Source organism: Ornithodoros turicata, unplaced genomic scaffold (assembly GCF_037126465.1).
Source record: "Ornithodoros turicata isolate Travis unplaced genomic scaffold, ASM3712646v1 ctg00001120.1, whole genome shotgun sequence".
Lineage (NCBI taxonomy): Eukaryota > Metazoa > Arthropoda > Arachnida > Ixodida > Argasidae > Ornithodoros > Ornithodoros turicata.
The window spans coordinates 142,359-153,040 of record NW_026999469.1 but is presented as its reverse complement, the minus strand read 5'-3'; the positions used below and the strand labels follow the sequence as shown (position 1 = coordinate 153,040).

The following is a 10,682-nucleotide window of genomic DNA, read 5'->3' as shown; positions in this document are numbered from 1 at the left end:
AAGTCCTATCTGAACTACAACGGGCCAGAAGTCGCATTATTGTCGCATTATGCAAATTCTCCCGTTCCCGATGCGGACGCAACGAGGAAAAATTAGTCGGAGGCTCCAACGCTTTGTCGCCATCAAGTGTAACTTGTTGCGAAGGTATCGTCAAGGTGACAATATCTCTCCAGCCATACTTAACGCCGGACTCAAGCGACTAATAATTTGAAACTTTTACATCCAACACTCGGAATACAACATCGTGCGTCGCAAGAAAGATGGCTGTCGCAAGGTGTCGAGTCTGGAGGACTATCTCAAAGAAGTATGTACATTGAAGAAATAAAATGAGACATTTTTCTTTAAATGAGGTATACCTCTTCAATCATTCTTAATATTTTGAGGTCATTGTGTACAAGGTTATTGTCAAAGAAACAAACAAAAAGTCCACAGTGTGAGCTGTAAATGCTTTGAATGCATTTCTCACAATACTGGTAGATCGTGAAGCTCTTCTTCAACCGGTGGTAGACCAAAGCTGTCCACATAGATGTACTTGTCATTCCTGTCTCTCATGTACAATAGCCAGTGCTATCCAGGACCATTGTGTGGGTGTGTATTGATAACTAAAAGCCCTTCTGTCGTTAAACTTGGTACCATATCAATTGCGAAGGTCCCGCGATACACATTCAAAGTTTCATGGTTCAGAGAAAACAATAATTCCAGATCAAAACATTCATGCTTAGTCCACTCGAACAACAAGATCACCATCGACTGATAAAACTTGGATGCTTCACTAATAAGTATAACCGACACTGCGCATGGTAATGGCTTAGCAAACTTCATTTCAATCCTGCAATTGCCCTTGCGCAATGGATTAAAGTAGGAGCCAAAACTTTCGTCAGCACCCAAGTTCCAATGCATAATAAAGGAATTTGTTTTATATTTTTCATAGCTTAACTCAACATGTTTTTTATTCAGTTGATACAGGAATTCATAGTAGCTTGCTCTAGCCAGATCATTTTCCCAGTCATAGGATAGTTGTTTCCTGTATCCATCAACTGATAGTGTTGCAGAACTAACGTTAAAATGTTCGAAACAAAAGGGGCTCGACTTGCAATCACCATGATAAGCCTCGGTGCGAACTAGATATACAGTAAATTGATCAGGAATTCTATCTGGGAATAAGTTTTCAAAGATTGCATCATGAAGGCCCAGCGAAAGCGAGCGTACTTTGCTTTCTAGTCCACGCATGATGTAACATGCTGGTGATGATCTACCGGCTTTCTGGTGTCCAATAAAACTTCAATTGCTAACTTTGATTTTGCGTGCTACAAGTACCGCGCTGTGGATTTTCAAGTGATGCTTATGAGTTTCATTGGCGCCAGTTAGCAATCTAAAGCTATCCGTATTATGTAGAGCAGTCACTTGAACCCTCACACCAGGTAAGAAAAGCCTGCCTTGGTTTGTGAGGTCGGTGTTAACTTTCGAGCACTTGTCCTAGCAATGCGCAACTTTGCATCCCGAGCGAGTGGACAATTTGCTGCATGCTCTCCATTGTACAATCATCTAAAGTCTTCTGCAGATGAGTATTCGTATGAAGTAGGGTATGAATCGTACATCGATAGGAGTTCAAACAGCTACTGCTCGCCAGACGTTGATTGAAGTGAATGGTTACGTATTTAAATAAAGCGCCACCCACGTTGTTGACTGGGAGTCCACAGTGATACCGTCCGCTCTTCGGGTAATTGGTTCACTCCGACCCGACCTCAATATCTGCATAGTTATATTAAAATACAGTGATCATAAATCGAGATAAAAGTCTGAGAGATTTGTTATATTCATTCGATCGTCGATACTCCTCCACTGATTGTAGAAACAGGATAATAGACTTGCGTCTCGCATGATTCTATTGGGTAGGAGGTATGTTGAATAACTCACACTCCCCCTTCAAAGCTAGCTGGGACTGTGCATGTACAAAGTTGACCTGCGACATCTTTGCAAATCAAAGGGCACAATGCTTTCCTCATAGCTTTATTTTTTAGCATTTTACCCGAGCAAAAGCCTATTTTTTCTTCCAATCCCCTTACACTTTGACATTGTCCTCACAACCATACCTGGGCCACCTGTTTTCAGAATGCGATGCCCGATTCGAAGCATTGTCCACCTCACATTCTACAAGTGAAAGGCGACCCAGTGTCCAACTACCCGTTTCGATGCTGATGCACACTTTTAACCCCCCACTGACCACATTTTTTCGGAATGCGATCCCGTTGACGATTCGAAGCATTGTCCACCTCACTTTCTACAAGTGAAAGGCGACCCAGTGTCCGACTTCTAACCCGCTTGGACGCTGATGCACACTTTTAATCCCCCACTGACCACACTTTTCAGAATGCGATCTCGTTCACGATTGGAAGCATTGTCCACCTCGTGAAAGGCGACCATGATCCATTTTGCTAACCACCAGCCGATCCGCTCCTCTAACCCCCCGCTGACCACATTTTTCGGAATGCGATCCCATTCACGATTGGAAGCATTGTCCTCCAATCCCCTTTACCTTTTGACATCGCCCTCAGAATCCAACCCTACCTGGGCTTTTTCGGAATGCGACGCCGATTCGAAGCATTGTCTACCTCACGTTCTACAAGTGATCCCAGACAACCATCAACGTCCAGAGGACATCCGAGTTTGGTCATGACGTCCAGATCCATGATGGATGTCCAGCGGACATCTCCTGGACGTCCCAAAATATCCAGCAATATCCTACATTTATCCAGTAGTGACGTTGCAATTGGGACGTCCCCTGGATGTCCTATCGATGTATATTGTTGGACGTGTCGTCAAACTGCCAATGAGGCTAATAGCTTTAATAACAACGAAGGTGTGGTCGCAACTGATAACTACATGATTAAAATTACGTAACTTTTTGTTGCAGGATCTTAGCGCATATATATCTTCGATTGGCTTGCTGCGAGAAATATATTGCGCCACTTATAATTATTCAAAACCACCTTAAGTACCGTACATACCACTGCGACAGTACCAAACCGGTATGCGTGCTAGACTCCCAGGGATCAAAGAGCAAGAAACGCTGCCCGCAGTCCTCTGCTAAGCGCCTGTGCGTCGTCTGCTACACAAACCCGCACTGCCGCGCCCAAGGCAGAAAGCTCCATTGTTATTGACAATAGCGCCACTTCATCATCATCATCACCCGCTCCCCTCTGTTTTAACGTGATCCGGCGTGGTTTATAGAGTGGCAGCTGTTTCCAGTTTGAAGGTGAGCTTATTAAATCTGCAAAAAAGTTGCAGTGATGCCTAAAGTTAAGGGGAAACGATACGTGTACATGAAGGCGCATCGGGCTGCAGAAAAAGCTCTGTGTGCAATTTCCGCTGAAGCTTTGAGTACTAAACGCGAGCAGCACGGGTGCCGCGCGTCTTGTTCGCAAAATCAAGATGAAGTCCATAGTGAACATGTTGATACTCATAGTGAAAGTTATGAGAATTGTGTCTACAGCAGTTCGTCCAGTGAGTCACCCGTCCCAGAGGTTGTTGAGGAAGCTTACTCGTCAATGTCAGAGTGTGTCGAACAATGTGAAACACGAAGTACTCAGTGTGATCCCCAAAACAAGAGAGAACCGAGCCCGGTTGTGCATGGTTCGTTGACGGCTGAGGTAAACGAAGAAGCCCATATTTTGACTTCTCTGAGGAAGTGGGCCGTTGAGTACAATATAAAGCATACTGCTATCAGTGCTCTGCTGAAAATCCTCAAAGAGCACCCTTGCTACGCGGGATTTCCAACTGATGCACGCACATTGCTGTGCACGCCACGTAACACACTTTTAAGAGTATCTGAAATGGGCAATGGTAGGTACTGTCATTTCGGTCTGAGCAGAGGGCTTGTCTGCAGTTTGTCACATTTGAGCAGCGTACCAGCCGTGATAGAGATATGTCTCAATATTGATGGACTCCCTATCAGCAAGAGCTCTAGGCAACAGTTGTGGCCGATTCAATGTCAGGTCAAAGTTCCTGATATCAAGGTCCCCTTCCTGATAGGAGTTTATGCTGGTAATGAGAAGCCTACATCTGCGAACGAGTTTTTGGCCCGCTTTGTAGAGGATATGAAAGAGCTGCTGTGCACAGGCATTTTCATAAAGGGTCGACATTGCACTGTCATTCTGAAGAGTATAGTGTGTGATGCTCCTGCTCGAGCATTTGTCTTCTGTACCAAAGGTCACAATGCCCGGTCTGCGTGCCCGAAGTGTACTGTTGAGGGAGAATACCTGGAAAACAGAATGTGCTACCTAGAAATGTCTGCGCCCCTGAGGACAAATGAAAGTTTTAGAGGGCAACATGATGAAGACCACCACAAAGAAGAAAGCATTCTCACTCAGCTGCCAATTGACTGCATTGTGTGTGCTCCTTTGGACTACATGCATTTAGTCTGCCTGGGTGTCATGCGAAAGTTGATGACTTTGTGGGTTACTGGCCGTAGTGCATTTCTCAGCCCTACAGATAGACATCTCATCTCGGAACAGTGCCTAGCTTTACAGTCGCACATGCCCCGCGAGTTTGCCAGAAAACCAAGAGCGTTAACAGAGCTGGAAAGATGGAAGGCGACCGAGTTTCGGACCATGCTTCTGTACACAGGGCCGGGCATTCTGAAATGTGCTCTTCCTACTGCTGCTTACAACAACTTCATTGTACTCCACTGTGCAATCACCATCTTGGCCAGCAAGCAGCTCTGTCAGCTTCACGCAGAATATGCTGAGGCCTTAATGCAGCATTTTGTAACGGAATTCAGGTCGCTCTACGGAGATCACCAAGTTTCATTCAACGTACATTGTTTGCTGCATCTTCCTAAAGACGTGAAGGCTCATGGCAATTTGGACTCGTTTAGTGCATATCCATTCGAAAACAATATGCAGCTCCTAAAACACTTGCTGCGCAAAAATGAGACCCCTCTCGAACAACTCTTCAATAGACTTTCTGAAAGACAGGCTATAATGACGAACCATGAACAAAGACCGTCCGACATCACATTCAGCCAGCCTCATACGAACGGCCCATTGCTCCCTGAATGCAGCGGTCCACAGTATCGGCTTGTGAAGGTTCAAGGCTACACACTTGGAGTCATGGAGGGAGATAACTGCTGCCTGACAGCATCAGGAGACATTGTGGTCATTCGCAACATTGCTATGTCACGATCAACACAGGAGCCTTACATTCTTGGACAAGCGTTCTGTAGTAAAAGCGACTTATATACCCAGCCTTTCGAGTCATCACGTATTGGCATATACATTGTGTCTCGCCTTTCTGCCCTTAAGTGCTGGCCTCTAGCTGGCGCTATGAAGATATTCAAGATGCCATGCGCAGACAAACACATTGTTGTTCCTCTCTTGCACTAAGTGAAGTTTTTGTGCAAAGGCGGTGCGCCCCCGGTATAGTGCAGGTTTCCATTTCCATGTCTGACGGATTGATTGACGTGGAAAGACTGAACATTCTTACTGTCTCTTTCTGTGTGTGACAGCTTTATGACAGACGTTACCGTTGTGAATGTGCAAAACTTTATACATTATTCCATTATTTTTCTCAGGTATGTTTGTGATAGCAAACTTTGTTGCACAAAACCAAGTTGAGGTTGTGCCAGCAACATGGGTCAAAGGAACAATATGCAAGTGGCCAAAAGTGCAGAGCGATAAAGCTAAAAGGTTAATCCTGAAAGGTGCACGCCCTGAAGCATCTTGGGAGAGCTTCACTGTTCAAGTGATGGGAGTTTTCTGTGAGTATATTCTGCCTACATCTTAAGAAGGCGTACAATAACTTTACAGTTAGGCAGTATCGGCCACCTCAGTAAACCCGTGATCAACCGAATCAGAAGAAGCAGAAGTGCTAGGTTTCAGCAAATTTTTATTTTGACTTTTGAAACAGCGAGTACACTTTGCAAACTTGTCTTTTGCCCTAATTTGGTGACTTTAACCAGAGATATTCAGGCTCAGTTGTTGTTCAGCTTCATAGTTAAGGCCTGCCACTAACAGGAACTGAGGTGCAGGAATATTTTACGTTCACCCCATATTACTATGATGTGCATGTTTTGAGGGCACATGTGTACAATTTTTTGCTGCAATGATACCAGAGGACAAAACTGCTCTGATTGCGCCTACTTCGCTGGAATGTCACGTAGAAGCAGCCATTGCTTTGTTACAAAAATACTGGATGTACTTAGAAAAGCCTCGTGTACTGGAAAATGTATTTTTAAATACAATTGGGTGTGTGCAGATAAACCCACATTTTTGTTTGCAGTGCTGCTCCTACTTGAAAGCTTGCCTGTTGATCTAAAAACAAACAAATTCCCGTGAATGTGAATGACGACTGAAAAACGTCTCCGACATTGCTAGATCGACATGCGTGGTCGTAAGTGTATATAATACAAAATGCATGAGGACAGAAATTTACATAGCTCTCTAAAATTTGTGATGCAATGTCTGGTTTGCTCTATGTTTAGACTAGATTTTGAGTGCTAAACGGGTCATGATACAGCAGAGAAGGTTCGTGAGATCAGCAGAAGCAGCACTACAATGCAAAAGTGCGGGTTGTATTTATCTGAACACATCCTGTATGTGGAACTATTTTGAAGGATTTTGATTTATTCATTGTGAAATGCTTGGGAGCAGGGCCTCACAAGAATGATACTATGGTACAGCACTGGACAAAAGTTAACGGAACACGCTCCGGCGCATTCCGTCCTCACAGTGACACGCTAGCACCGAATCGTACTGTTGAAACTTACAAACACATGACTAGGAAACCTAGCCACATGTCTATAAGTCTGTAAGTCCTATTCACTTCTAGCCTATCACTCTGAGGAAAGAATGCACCGGAGCGTGTTTCGTAAACTTTTGTCCAGCACTGAACACACGAATATACATGTATTTGTTCACAAGTACTCTTGTTTTAGTTGGAGCCGGGTTATAAGCATTGTGTCTGCAATTTTCAGCAACCTACAGGGAAGCTCATGAGAAATTAGACCGGGCACAATACGAGTCGGACCTCAACTCAGATGTCAATGAAGCTGGGAAAAGGAAGCGCCATGCGCCCAGCCGCTTAGTTGAGGAGGACGACGAGCTTGCAGTTGGTAATATATGTTGCTGCATGTGCAGTGTCACCACATTATGTTGAAATATCATTGACATGCACATAACTTTTGCCACTTGCTTCGCAGTAAGGTCCAAATATTCCCGTGTGGTGGCTCTCCCTGACACATCAGACTCTGAGGAAATCGAAAATCCACTTCATGATGTACCTGATATACCTCCGGTGCCATCAAGTTTCCCACAGTGCTACAGAGGAAGTGAGTTTTGTGTTTTCTTTGAAATATGAGTGGTCTGCGCATATCTTTATCTTGTTGCTCCACTCTTTGTTACGTGTGTATTTCACGAGACAGGTTTCTTCCCTCCTCCTCCTTTCTCATTTTTTTTTGTTCACATGGCATCCTGTGACTATTTAATGTACACCATGTGCCCTGTGTCTTTCACACCTGAAATGTAGTCCACTACATGAAAGCTTGTGTCATTAAATATGTTGAAAACTTCAGTGTTGGATTTTTTGTACAATTTGTAACTTAGTAGTACTACATGCTAATTAACGTAGGATGTACATCATGTTATTGTCTTGTGCTGATCTTTCTGAACTGTCTATAGCTGGAATATTGGAGAGTAGCCATCGTAGGCTTGCTCAGGATCCTCAAGGTGAGATTTTTTGCTGTTGTCGGAAGTACACGGAGTTCTATATTGGTGAGTATTTGCAGGTAGTATAAACCAAACATTCAACAAGCCCACCACAGGAGTACTGGAACAAATGCCTGGCCCATCAGCTACCAGGATCAGTAAGTGAACCTTAAAATGGCATAACCACATGAAATTATACGTGCAGGAAATTTGTTGCAATTGCTACATCAATCTACTAAGATTTCAAATTGTTTGCACAGGTGGTGAACACAGTGCTTCTCAAATGGACGAAGACATGTCTACAGAAGGTATTCTTTCATTGGTGTATTTGGTGTATTGCACAATGTTTTCCTTTTCTTCGTATGTCTAAATACGTTGTCAATAATTGTGTGCTATTTCTGGAACATAAATATCAATGTGCTGATCCTGGACTACAGGGTATTTGCACCTCTGATTTCCAAAATATGCTACAAGGCACTCACTTGCGGGAAAGATCAACAAGGAGTGTGTTATGTGCAGGCAGTCATGAAATTTTCTAAATGGATGGGTATAGGCATCAACTAACGTGAACATGTTATGAGGCAGGCTGACTGGTAGACTGTTCGTAGCGCAACATTAAATTCACCAATTCGGTATTCTTAGAAAATTTTTGTATACGAATAAGAGGGTGCAAATACTTTGAGAACAGTGTTTGATATTTGACTAGTATTTGGAATTTTGTTACTTCTCACACTTCTAATTAATCGTAGAAAAAGAAAACTGTCTCACACGAAAACATCACCTTTTACAACATTAACATTTTGAGACATTCCGACATCTTCACTTACATAACATCTATGTGCTTTGTTTTTAGAGTTTCGGAAACAAGTCCTGCGTCTTTTGCACTTGATCAGAATTACACAAGAAGGAGATAGTGCAGTCATTGATAAACTCGCCAAACAGAGGATCACCACAAGCTCACTTGAACATGTGGAAGTGCTCATAAAGCAGCCGTTTGCCACCTCGGAAGAGTTGGAAAATTTCGATGCATCGCTGGACGAAAAAAAAAAGTCTCTTCTCGTAAGTGGAATTTCTGTCTGTGTTCACAAACTAGTGTGACAAGACACGCTAAAATTGTGTCTGTTTTCCCTTTGCCCTTTGCATTTGTCTTCGGCACAATTTCTGAATAATTTCTCATACTGAGATGAAGTAAAATTAGGCTACCAATGGTGGCACACAAGTTCACGTTGCAAGGCTTTGATGATACGCACTGGACAGCGTCATTGCGATATGCTGTGACGCTTTTAACATGTGCGTTTTCTAGCTATACTTTCGCCAAGGCAATACAGCTAGGGGAGATATTTTAAGGCCATAGCGTTATTCGACCTATGTCTCTATTCACCGAGCTTTAAGCCAAGGTCACCTCTATGTAGGTCCAAGAGCTTGCTCGTATAGGTGGAAATGATGTGGGACAGGCTACCCGCAGTATACTGGCATATATCTTGACAAACCAAGCGGCAGAGGACTACAGTTGGCAAGGCAAGAAAGGAAAAAAGAAGTTCTGCCAGCTTAAAATTCCTCAGGTCATTTTCCGTAAGTATCATTCTTTATGTTATATTTTAGTCTTTGAAACTCTATCGGTTTCAAATCATTTTGGTTATTCTTATCATTCTGTCTCCTCTTGTTACATGGAACCTGAGTTCACAATAGGGCATGGGGTCTCTGTGCACTTTGTGCATTGGGACATTGTTGGAGGCTGTGTATCAGAGTACACTGTAGTTGTATATAGAGTTTGGATATCAGAAAATCTAATGAGCTTAAGCTTTGGCTTTTATGTTTTCAACAGGCTCTTTAAATGCCCTACATTCCTCTCAAACGGGCGCTAATCTCTTTGGCTAACTGTACCCAGGCTTTTGTGCCGAGCGAATGTTTTTTTTTTTTCAGTGACCCCATTATAGTACTCAAGCAGTTCTAGCAGTCTCCCGCTCCTCGCACAGCATTGTGCATGTTGAGCCATCAGAACGTTAGATCGACATGAAGTTTGTAAGCTAAATACAAGCTGAACAGCAGACGACAGCCGTCGCATCAATGCATCACTTTATAGCAACCGGGTGCGAATTCCCCTCGAGCCTCCCGATGCACAGCCCTTAGCTGAGGGAGCTGAGGTTTATATTCAAGAAAAGCACACTTCCATGAGGTGACATGCACCCTCAGGGAACGCGTAGCCCGGGGCTCCTATAAAAGTGAAGTTGCGGGTGGTTTAGGAATACGTCCCTATGTAACTGAAGTGCTAAGGAACTACGGGCAAAGCATCATCGTCTTCTCTCTGCAATCTCAACTTAACACTGTCATTCACTATGCATTCTTTAAACATCATCCTTCATGTTACAATAGTTATTTTTCATTTCAGAGGCCATTACTTGCAATCAAAACCTTACTGGAGCCACTCGAGCAGCAGTTGAGACCGCGGCAAAATCGTGGCTTCGTCATGCGCGGGAGAGGAAGCAGGCAAAGACAGGAGAGTAGCGATTTTAGAGAACATGGATTTTACACTGTTATCAATTTTTATTGTTGCGTTTGAATGCTAACAATATGACAAAGTTCTGTCTGATCTCATATCATTATCATATTGTGATGGTAAGGGCATTGGCCATCAACATCGTGTTTCATTGTGTTTCTGTGACACCTGCGTGCTGTTACTTTTGGTTGAGATAAATTAATTCCACATACTTTCTTTCTAAATTTCATTCTAAAACTTGCATGTCACATGCACCTCTCCATTTTTTGCTACATATACCCTGAGTCACCTTACTAATTTTTTTTTCAAAAAATGTCGATTCATTATTTGCAGAATATTGGTTCAAAATATGTGACCATTAATTTCTTTTTAGTAGACTTGATGTAGATTTGACACGACATCTCTACTAGTAAACCCTTCAAAATGAAATTCACCTGACGGCCCGTTCCTAGCCATCCGCACTCCCAAAAGACATAGTTCTC

The 10,682-nt window shown here is 43.2% G+C and overlaps 1 long non-coding RNA gene across 1 annotated transcript; it reads left to right on the top strand.

Moving 5' to 3' along the window:
- Positions 1-5,695: 5,695 nt before the first annotated feature.
- Positions 5,696-7,265, top strand: LOC135376480 (uncharacterized). Its single transcript, XR_010417703.1, has 3 exons — positions 5,696-5,758; positions 6,974-7,111; positions 7,199-7,265. It is a non-coding gene; the product is annotated as an uncharacterized LOC135376480 (long non-coding RNA).
- The last annotated feature ends 3,417 nt before the right edge of the window (positions 7,266-10,682 follow it).